Source organism: Notamacropus eugenii, chromosome 1 (assembly GCF_028372415.1).
Source record: "Notamacropus eugenii isolate mMacEug1 chromosome 1, mMacEug1.pri_v2, whole genome shotgun sequence".
Lineage (NCBI taxonomy): Eukaryota > Metazoa > Chordata > Mammalia > Diprotodontia > Macropodidae > Notamacropus > Notamacropus eugenii.
The window spans coordinates 128,804,559-128,815,085 of record NC_092872.1 but is presented as its reverse complement, the minus strand read 5'-3'; positions in this window follow the sequence as shown (position 1 = coordinate 128,815,085).

Below are 10,527 nucleotides of genomic sequence, written 5' to 3'. Positions count from 1 at the left end.
GAGAAATTTAACCATTTCATGTGATTGAGGGTGAGTGAAGAAATGAGATGGGTGTCGTGAGCCAGAACTTGCAGTGAGGCTGACCTTGGCCCCACTGCTTTTTTCCTGAGAGCAAATGAATGTGAGAATGGGAACCCAGAAAACCAGCAGGTGGATGCAGGTCATCTTGCATGGTCATCTTTGAACTACATATTTCTGATGGAACATTAAAAACAGAATCTCATGAGTGTTTGTGCAAATCAAATCACTTTGCCCACCACTTCCTTTAAAGAGACAATAATGATGTCTTGATTTTAATAATTTTTTTAAAATTTCTTTCAGTGTTGTGTTTTGAGTAAGTTGTACCAAAGCTGCTTCCTTCTCATCTCTCCTATAATTAAGGACAGTGGGGGGTATCCTTTGGTTTTATTCCCCCTTATTTTTAGTTATAGTGGTCTTGGCTTAAAACGGACAGATTTAATTGCTGTGAAGCTACATATTTTTGAATTTTAATTTTCCTACTAATCATATCACATAATTTGATGTTTTAGCTTGTTATTCCAACCTCTTGAAAGATGACAGAGTTCAGAAATAGTCCCTGTCTAATTATCAGGACTAGCAATGTCCTATCCTGGGTAAGGGATGAGATAACTGTGGTTATGCATGATCCCTCAGAGGGTGGTCATGAAAGGATGGAATGTAAAATTTTGTCAGAGGGATCAGTGCTTGAAGTTTTTTCCTCCTAAATTAGGAATGTCTCATTATGTCACCGAGGACTATATTAAACATGTCGCTCCTCTCCTCAGTAAATTCCAGTGACTCCTTATTGTCTTCTAGGATAAAATATAAACTCCTTATGGTGTCCATTAAAGCCCACATACAACCTGACCCAAGCTATTTTTCTAGTTTCATTGCATATTACTACCTTTCCTGAATCCTCTGATCCAGCAAAACTGGCCTTCTCTCTATTCCTCACACACAATACTCCTATTTCGTGTTTTCATGACTTTCCACCTCCCATACCTGGAAAGAAATTATAAAAATCCTTCATTTCCTTCAAGATGCTGCTCAAGAATCACATTCTACTTGCAGGTTTTCTTGATAACACTTGCTAGTGCTCTACTCCCTAAATACTTTGTGTTTAATTACCTTGTATTTGTTTTGGATTTATTCTGCATGTACTTATGGATATCTAACCATGGGACCTGCTACTGGTCCCAATGGTTCTTGGAATGCTGTGTACATTCTTCTCCCTTAAAGGATCCTCCTGCCCCAGACCTTTGCTTGTAGTCAGACTTGGTTCAGTCCTAGGGGAGTCAGGTCTGTAGTGAGAGGTGCTGGATTCTTTTTCTTTGACTTCTTCCACTCCCACTCCTCATGCCCAGGGTGTCTCTAAAGGAGGAATTACAAAAATGCTTAATGTACGCTATGAATCAGGTATAGGATGCAAAAGAAAATGCTAAGCACAAAACCCACAAGCATATATTGACAGAAAGACTTAAAACAGGATTCAGTAGCTTAACTTAGAACTATTATTAAACTCTCCTGGTAAATCGAGATATAAAACCTCATTAGAACATAAAGCAGCTTATGGGATTGCTGAATAGGCATTGTTACACTTCACCTTGTCTCTATATTGTCCTTTCAAAGTCCGTATCTACTGGAGAACCAGGCCAGATCTTGGGTTCCTCTTTTTGTTAGTGGCTATCTCCTTCAATGAAGAAATTTCCACTGCTTCCAGTCAGCTCTACTTAATGGATACAGGATCTCCAGATGTCGCAAACTCACAAGGGCACCTCCAAGCCTGGATACCTCCCTCTTAAAGTCTTTGTCTTTCACTTATTCTAGAAAAGAAATACAAAACAGAAGAGGCATCCAGAAACCCAACCCAACTCATGCTCTCTTAGTTGAGAGATCCTGCACTAGCTACCACATTGGGGGAGCTGCCTTATAGCTGGGGTAGGGGAAAGTGGGAAGTTCAGGCAGCCCTTACCCTGACATCTCCTTTGAGAGACTTAAAGGGTGCTCAAATACTCAGCAGGAAAGAAGGGCAAGAGTTGAGTCACTTCTTTTTATAGATCCACTGGGTCATTCATTGGCTCTTCTTGCTCAATGGCCAATAAGGGAAATCTTGGTCATCTTCAAAGTTCCCAAGCACTGAGCTTGGTCATCCAGAATCAGAAGGGGAAGCTCTGTGAATGCTCTCAACAACCCCAAATTACAAGTATGTATGTAATGTCCCCATACAATGCAGGATCCTTGAGAGGAGACATTGTTTCATTCTTTGTATCCTAGCACATGAAAGGTACTTAGTAAATACTCGTTGATTGATTAAGAAGTGGGCAGCTGTGGAAGTCCCTGAAGGTGGGTGGAAAAACACTGGGCTAGGAGTCAGAAAACCTAGGTTTTGATCCTGACTCTACAAGTTACTAAGGTTAAGTGACTTGTCCAAGGTCTAAGTCTTATCTGCCCTTGATATCTATCTCCCAGGGTCAATGTGAAGATCACATATACATGAAAATACTTCCTGAATGATAAAATGCTATAAAAATGTAAGACAGCATTGCCATCATTATCATTGCTGTTACTCTCTCTGTTTAGTAACTCACTTCATGGTTGTAAGTTGTTCTTTGAGAGGCACATTAATCAAATCTCCTTCTTACTTTTCAAGTATCCAACTTGTTTTTACCTCAACTGTGCTTGCCTAAAGGGAAAGAGAAGATGAATGAATAGGACCTATGATCTCTTCTCTCTTGCTCCTATTCTGACGGTACCAAATTTTGTTTCTACCTTTCATAAAGAAAAAGAGGGCTTAGCTGGAAAGGTAACCATAAATCATTAGAATATAAGGCGTCTGAGTTTTTGATAAAATTCATTAAGCACCTACTGTGTGCAAGACTATGTGCTAGGTGTCGGGGATACACATCTGCCTTGCTTGGAATAACCTCTCCTCTTTCCACCTACCCAAATTCTGCTTATACTTCTAGGCGCAGCTTCCAGTTCTGCTTCCTTCTTGCAGTCTTTTTAGACGATTCCGGATAATAATCATACATTGATCTGTCCATTCTCTGAACTCATTTTGCGTTTGCTGTCTGTACCACACAATTCAGCAGTCTATTATAAACTGTCTCACAATCTTGCTTTTTCTTTTAAGTCATCTCCCTAAGTAGACTGTAAGTTCCCAGGGAGGGACTATGTATTACTGTTTTTTATCCCCCCACAGCAGATAGCATGGTAATTAAGTATGCAGTAGGCATTTAAGAAATGCTTTATTGATTAATATTGGTATTTATTACTTCTAATATTCTTTGAGGCAGGGACCATGTTTTATATTTCTTTGTATTCCCATAGTTCCTGGGAATACTGGGCTAAGCTCATAGATGGTCAATAGCTATTGAGTGAATGAATATCTTGCATTTGTATAATATTTTCACTTTCAAAACACTTAATCCATTTTCTAGTTCTATACTATAAGGATAAGTAAGGTAACACCACCCTCCCTTTACATGTTGGGAAAGTGACTCACAGAGTAGCTAAATACCTTAAAATCATAGACTATTGGAATTGCAAAGGATCTTGTTGCTATGCAGTTGTTTCTGTCATGCCCCCATTTGGGGTTTTCTTGGCAAAGATACTGGAATTGGCCACTTCCTTCTCTAGTTCATTTTGTAGATGAGGAAACTGAGGCAAACAGGGTTAAGTCATTTGCCCAGAGTCACACAACTAGTAAGTGTTTGAGGCAGGATCTGAACTCAGGAAGGTGAGCATTCTGTGCACTACATCACTTAGCCACCTGAAAAGGATCTTAGAAATCACCTAGTTATATTTCTCCCGTTTTACAGGTGAGAAAACTGAAGTCAAGTGAAGTGACTTGACCAAAGTCATACCTCTAATTAGGTTTCTCTTGCCCAAAATATTTCAGGTTTGGAAGCCCTGTGTCAGTTTATGTTAGTCCAGGGCTCTTTCTGCCAGATATCACTACCTTGGCAATCTGAATCCAAGTTTTATTTTTAAGCTTTTTTGCCTTTGAATGACCCTCTTGATAGATAACCATTTCTTTAGACATATGGGCTCTTGGTCCATAGTACTTCCATGGACAAAGTTCCCAAAGTACTTGATTTGCATTGGATTGAAAATCATTGAAAAATCTGCCTGGCTCAGGAATGTGAAATTAGACTCAGTGCAAGGTGAAGAGTCAATTCTTTTTTAAAATTATTTTTATTTTAAAAATGTATTTATTTTTACTTTTCAACATTCACTTTCATAAGATTTTGAGTTCTAAATTTCCCCCCCTTTCTTCCTCCCCAAGACAGCATGCAATCTGATATAGGCTATACATGTACAGTCATATTAAACATATTTCCACATTAGTCATATTGTGAAAGAAGAATCAGAACAAAAGGAAAAGCCATGAGAAAGAAAATAAAAGAGAAAATAGTATGCTTTGATCTGCAAGGGTCTCATTTTCCATTATGAGTCCTTTGGATTGTCTTACATCATCGCAATGCTGAGAAGAGCTAAGTCTATCAAAGCTGGTCACTGCACTATGTGGCTGTAACTCTGCACAATGTTCTCCTGGTTCTGCTCATTGCACTCAACATCAGTTCATGTAAATTTTTCCAGGTTTTTCTGAAATTCACCTGTTCATCATTTCTTATGGAACAATAGTATTCCATTACATGCATATACCACAACTTGTTCAGCCATTCCCCAATTGATGGACATCCCCTCAATTTCCAACTCTTTTCCACCAGAAAAAGTCACCACAAATATTTTTGTATATGTGGGTCCCTTTCCCATTTTTATGATCTCCTTGGAATATAGACCCGGAAGTGGTATTGCTGGATCAAAGGGTGTGCACTGTTCTATAGCCCTTTGGGTGTAGCTCCAAACTCTTTTCTAGAATGGCTAGAGCAGTTCACAACTCCACCAACAATGCATTAGTGTTCCAATTTTCCCACATCTTTTCCAACCGTTACCATTTTCCTTTTTTATCATGTTAGCCAATCTGATAGGTATGATATGGTATCTCAGAGTTGTTTTAATCTGCATTTCTCCCATCAACAGTGATTCAGAGCATTTTTTTCTATGACTATAGATAGCTTTAATTTCTTCATCTGAAAATTGCCTTTTCCTATCCTTTGACCATTTATCAGTTGGGGAATGACTTGTATTCTTATAAATTTGACTTAGTTTTTTGCATATTCTGGAAATGAGGCCTCTTGTTTCCCAGCTTTCTGCTTCCCTTTTAATCTTGGTTGCATTGTCTTTGCTTGCGCAAAACCTTTTGAATTTAATGTAATAAAAAATTATCCACTTTATATTTCATAATGTTCTCTATCTCTTGCTTGGTCATAAATTCTTTCATTCAAAGAGTCAATTCTTAATCACCTATACTGATGACAGAGTAGTCTGGGACTATGAAGACAAAAATGAAAATAGTTCCTTTCCTTAAAGAGCTTAGAATCTATTGCATGATGATACAAGATATCACATGGTAAGTATCAGAGCCAAGACATGAATTCAATGTTCTTTGTTTGCTGAGTTTACCTCCCACTCTGAAATCCTGCCAGTCTGAGTCTGGGAAGAGCTGTTCAATAGTGGTACCTGCTACTGGTGTTCGGGCAACTGAAGTTTATTCTTCTTTTGTCTTTCTTACAGTGAGTGTGTGATGTTCACATCGATCTTGGTCTGGAGTTGTGGCTGGTCCTGCTGCAGGGATTGGACATATCATATGCCAGGATTGAGTTATGTTCTAGAATCAGACTGTAGCTGCCTTTTATACTAACTGAGGTACCCCTTTCCTCTCCCCACCTCACTCTCATTCCAAGGGAGGATTGTCCAGATCAAGACATATTACTTTTCAACTCTAATATTCTGTGATGGTGGTAATGGGGCAAAGGAACCAGAAGGATGCTAGGTTTAAACAATGATCACAAATAATCCATAAAATGGACAAGTCACACATGTATAGTGATTTAGTTTGACTCAAACATTTATTAAACACCTATGGTGTGCCAACTGGCTTGGTTTACAGTTGACTCATTAAAAGAGGTAGCTCAGAAGGAGCTTCAGACTCGGGAATCAAATAACCTGGTTCAGATCCTGGCTTTGTCATTTAACTTCATACAAGCCAAGACCAAAGTGGAGGTAGTGTTGGTGCATGATTTTCTGTTTGCAGATGATTGTGCACTCAATGCAGCCTCTGAAGCTGAGATGCAACAAAGTATGGATCAGTTCTCTGCTGCCTGTGCTAATTTTGGCCTAATAATTAACACCAAAAAAACACAGGTGCTCTGTCAGCTGCCACCACACCATCCATTCGTGGAACCATCAGTTACAAGAAATGGAGAAGTTTTGAATGCTGTGGATAAGTTCACTTACCTTGGTAATGTACTTTCCAGGGATGTACACATTGACAGTGAGGTTGATGAATGCATTGCCAGAGCTAACTCAGTGTTTGGGAGGCTCTGAAGAAAGGTTTGGGAGAGAAGAGGTATTAGACTGACTACCAAATTGAAGGTCTACAGAGCCATTGTGCTGACCTTGTTGTTATATGCTTGTGAAACATGGACAGTATACCAGCATCACTCCAGGAAACTGAATTGCTTCCATCTGAACTGTCTTTGGAAGATTCTGAAGATCACCTGGCAGGATAAGTTACCAGACACTGAAGTCCTTGCTTGAGTTGAACTGCCAAGTATTCAAACTATGCTTCAGAGAGTGCAACTTTGATGGGCTGGCCACGTTGTTCGAATGCAAAATGTACGCTTGCCAAAAAGACTATTTTATGGAGTACTTGCATGGGGCAGGCGATCACATGGTGGTCAAAACAAGCCATACAAAGACATTCTCAAGGTCTTTCTCAGGAACTTTGGATTTGACTGTGCAACATGGGGGACACTGACACAGCACTGCTCAACATGGCATGCCCACATGAGAAAGGGTGCTGTGCTCTTTGAGCAAAGCAGAATTGAGACAGCACAAAGTAAACGCAGGATATGCAAATTTGGGATATCCATCTCAAATATTCAAATGAACTATCTGAGCTCAATCTATGGTAGAGCATTCCAAGTTCGTATTGGTCTGATCAGCCACAGTCGGACACACTGAAATTTCACTTTACAATGGTGATATCATTTTGGTCCTCTTCAAAGATGGACAACAACCAACCAACCAATCTGTTAAGTGGAGTTAACAATGCCTACAGTGTCTGCCTCTTTGAGTTGTGGGGAAAGTGCTTTGTAAATTCTAAAGTATTGGAGGAAATGTGAATTGTTGATCAGATTTAAGCCTCATTTAGAAGTATCTTTGTGTAGTGGAAATAGAGCTGATATCGGAGTCAGGAGAAACCTGTTTTTTTAATTGAATATTTTTTCAATTAACAAAAATTCATTATCTCTCTTCTACCTCCTCCTGTATCTCACTGAAAGCAAAAAGAAAGAAAAACAATATCCTCATAGCAAACGAGCGTAGTCAAGCCAAACAAATTCCCTCACTGACCATGGGAAAAAAATATGTCTCATTCTGTACTCCAAATCACCACTTCTCTATCTGGGGGTGGATAGCATGCTTCATCACCAGTTCTCTAGAATCATGGCTAGTTATTGGGTTGATCAGAGTTCTTAAATCCTTCAAAGTTGTTCCTCTTTACAATATGTCTTTGCAATGCTGTTATTGTATAATTTGGTGTTTTGTTTTTGTTCTGCTCCCTTAACTAGCTTTGTATTAGATTGTACAAATCTTCATAGGTTTCTCTGGAATTATTCCCTTCATCATTTTCTTACAGAAAAATAGTAGGAAGGAAGGAAGGATGGATGGATGGAAAGAAGTATTTATTAAGAATATACCATGTGCCAGGAGCCATGCTAAGCTAATATTCCATTACATTTATGGACTATCATTTGTTCAACCACTCCCCAATTGATGAGTACACTTTTAGTTAGAATTCTGGGTTTAGAATCTTCCTGTAATGCTTTACCAGCTGTGTGCCCATGGGCACATTCCCTTCAACTCTGAGCCTCTCTAAATTGGATGTAGTAATACCTGAAGTACCTACCTCACAGAACTGTTGAGAGGACCAGAAGGGAAAAAATACATGTAAAGCATTTAATTTTTAAAAATTGTCACTTAATTTTTATTCTCAACTTAGCAAACATTAAGTAAAACATTTCCATATATGGAAATATGTTGTAGATCAGAAGATTATATATGGAACTGCAAATCTATATTGTGTTAAGATTTTTTCTCTTTTTAGGTATAAACAGTGTCCCAAAAGTCTTGGTCCGATTTCAGGCCTTAATAATTTTAAAATACATCAAGACTTTTGGGACACCTTGTATAATGAATTAAAAATGTAGCTTTTTGCAGTGGTTAAATTCGAAATGAAACTCAAAGCTTCCTGTTTGTCTATAATTCTTTCTGGCCTTCCTTCTGTTTTTAGAAATTATTTTTCAAACCTTAAAGCCCTGTAACAAGGTCAGCTCTTTTTCATATGACTGTGGCCCCTTGCCTAGAGGATAGAAGAGAGGTATGGGAAGAGTGAAGGAGACAAATCTAACAATCCCGTTTTGCTTGCCTTGACTCTCTACACAGAAGAGGCAGTCCTCCCAGGGGAAACAAATAGGTTGGTGAGTTTTGTCACTGACGTTGCAGTATTCCTGGTCTTTTATCATTTTCCTCTCTTAATTCATTGTCTATATACACCTTCAGGCATTCATAGGACCACAAAACATTGGAGTTGGAAGTGCACATGCAATCCAGTTCTCTCATTTTACAGACAAGAAGTAGAGTGGTCCAGTGCATAAGAGATGCCAGGAAGACCTGGGTTCAAGTCATGCTCCTGACTCCTATTGGCTGTGTGGCCCTGGGCAAGTCAGCTTTTCATGCTCCAGGCTAAGACTATAAGGGCAGAGAAAGTATCCATCAGAGTAGCACAAGGAATTTCCATACCCAGGAGTTCCCTCTCTCTACGAATGAAATCCAGTCCCTATCCTTAGGCTACAAGAGAAAAACCAAGGTTCAGGTGTTGAAATGTAAAGGTCACAGTAAATTAATGTCAAAGCTAGGATTAAAATCCAGTACTTCTAGTCCCTGGTCCAACTTCATTCTATTACCCACAGAATGTCTCTTTCCATGCCTCTAGTTCTTTCTTCTCTTCCATTTGAAAACTAGTTTTGCCCTCATTTTCTCCATGTGTAAATTGAGGCCTGAATGATGTCTCAGGTTCTTTCTTTTTTTTTTTTTTAAAGCTATAATAGTTATAACACTTTCAAAAGAGTGAATACTGTTAGTCTTTTATGCCAGGTCACATTTGTAAATCACAGTTACTTGGTTCTACTGCAGCTATGTACATTTTGCATTTATTTGAATTTGTTCTTTCTTTTTTACATACTGATATATGTACTTATTTTCTTTCTCATTAGAATGTCAGACTCGAGTGAGTAGGGGTGGTTTCATCCTGGCACAGTTTAGCACATACCAAGCATTTAATAAATACTTGATTAATTGAAGTTTTTTCTCTGATGGAATAAAGTGATCAGTCCATTGTTAGATAGATTGCAGGCATCAGCACAAATTCAGGAGCTGTTTAGGGTCCAGGGGTCCTCCTCAGCCTGTATCACATGTGTGGCTGCCCATTTCGCCTATGGATAAGGCTGATTCTCTGTCTGTTTGAAGTTCATCTTTATCCAATTGGGCCAGCTTCCCCCGATTCCCTTTCACGACCCTCTCCTTGCCCACCCCTGCTAGCCTCTCATTATTTCCTTTGCTTCTTTCCCAGGTGGGTAAGCCCACTGTATATGTGCAGAGACAAGGAGATCGATCCCTTTCCATGGCTGACAGAGGTGTGCGCAGTTTGTAGAGATCTACTGTGGCTGACAGCAGAGCCATTCATTCCCTGGCCTTGCAAGCCCAGTTCTGCATGTCCTTTCTACTCTACTTGGTTACTTAACTCATCCACAGGGGTCATAGGATACCAAACCTTGTAAGGAAGATCAAAAGGAATCTTCTAGCCCCCAAATCCTTAGGACTGCCCTCTACTCTCCAGCATTGCAGGGATACAACATCATATCTCGTGCCTACCTCTCCCCATTTAACTTCTAATTCCTTATTTCTGCACAGCCTTATTTCTGTTGTACTCAGCCTAATTTCTTTCAGGTTAATTTGTAAAGCTGACTTAAAGGAGTGTCTAGGATTTTTCACCTTCCTGTTTTGGTAATGAGCCAATCATTCAGAACAAAGGTAAATGAAAGGAAGGAAAGAATGGATCTCTTACTCAGAGCAAAGGTAAGTGAAAGTAATGATACTCTGTGTTTACAAAGAACCTTTCTGGAGGCTGGAAAGTGCTAAGTGTTTAGTCAGAATTCCCTCATTAATTCACATCCCCTAGCTCTCAGAGGGAGTCAGACAGGGAGTATTATTATTATCATCAATCACCTAACAATGAAGAAACTGAGGAAATGGAGGGAGGAGAGGAAGGCTGCCTAAGCTTTCTCAGAGAGTGGGAGACAGAGCAGGCATCCAGCCAGGTACTGCCTTTGAATCAAT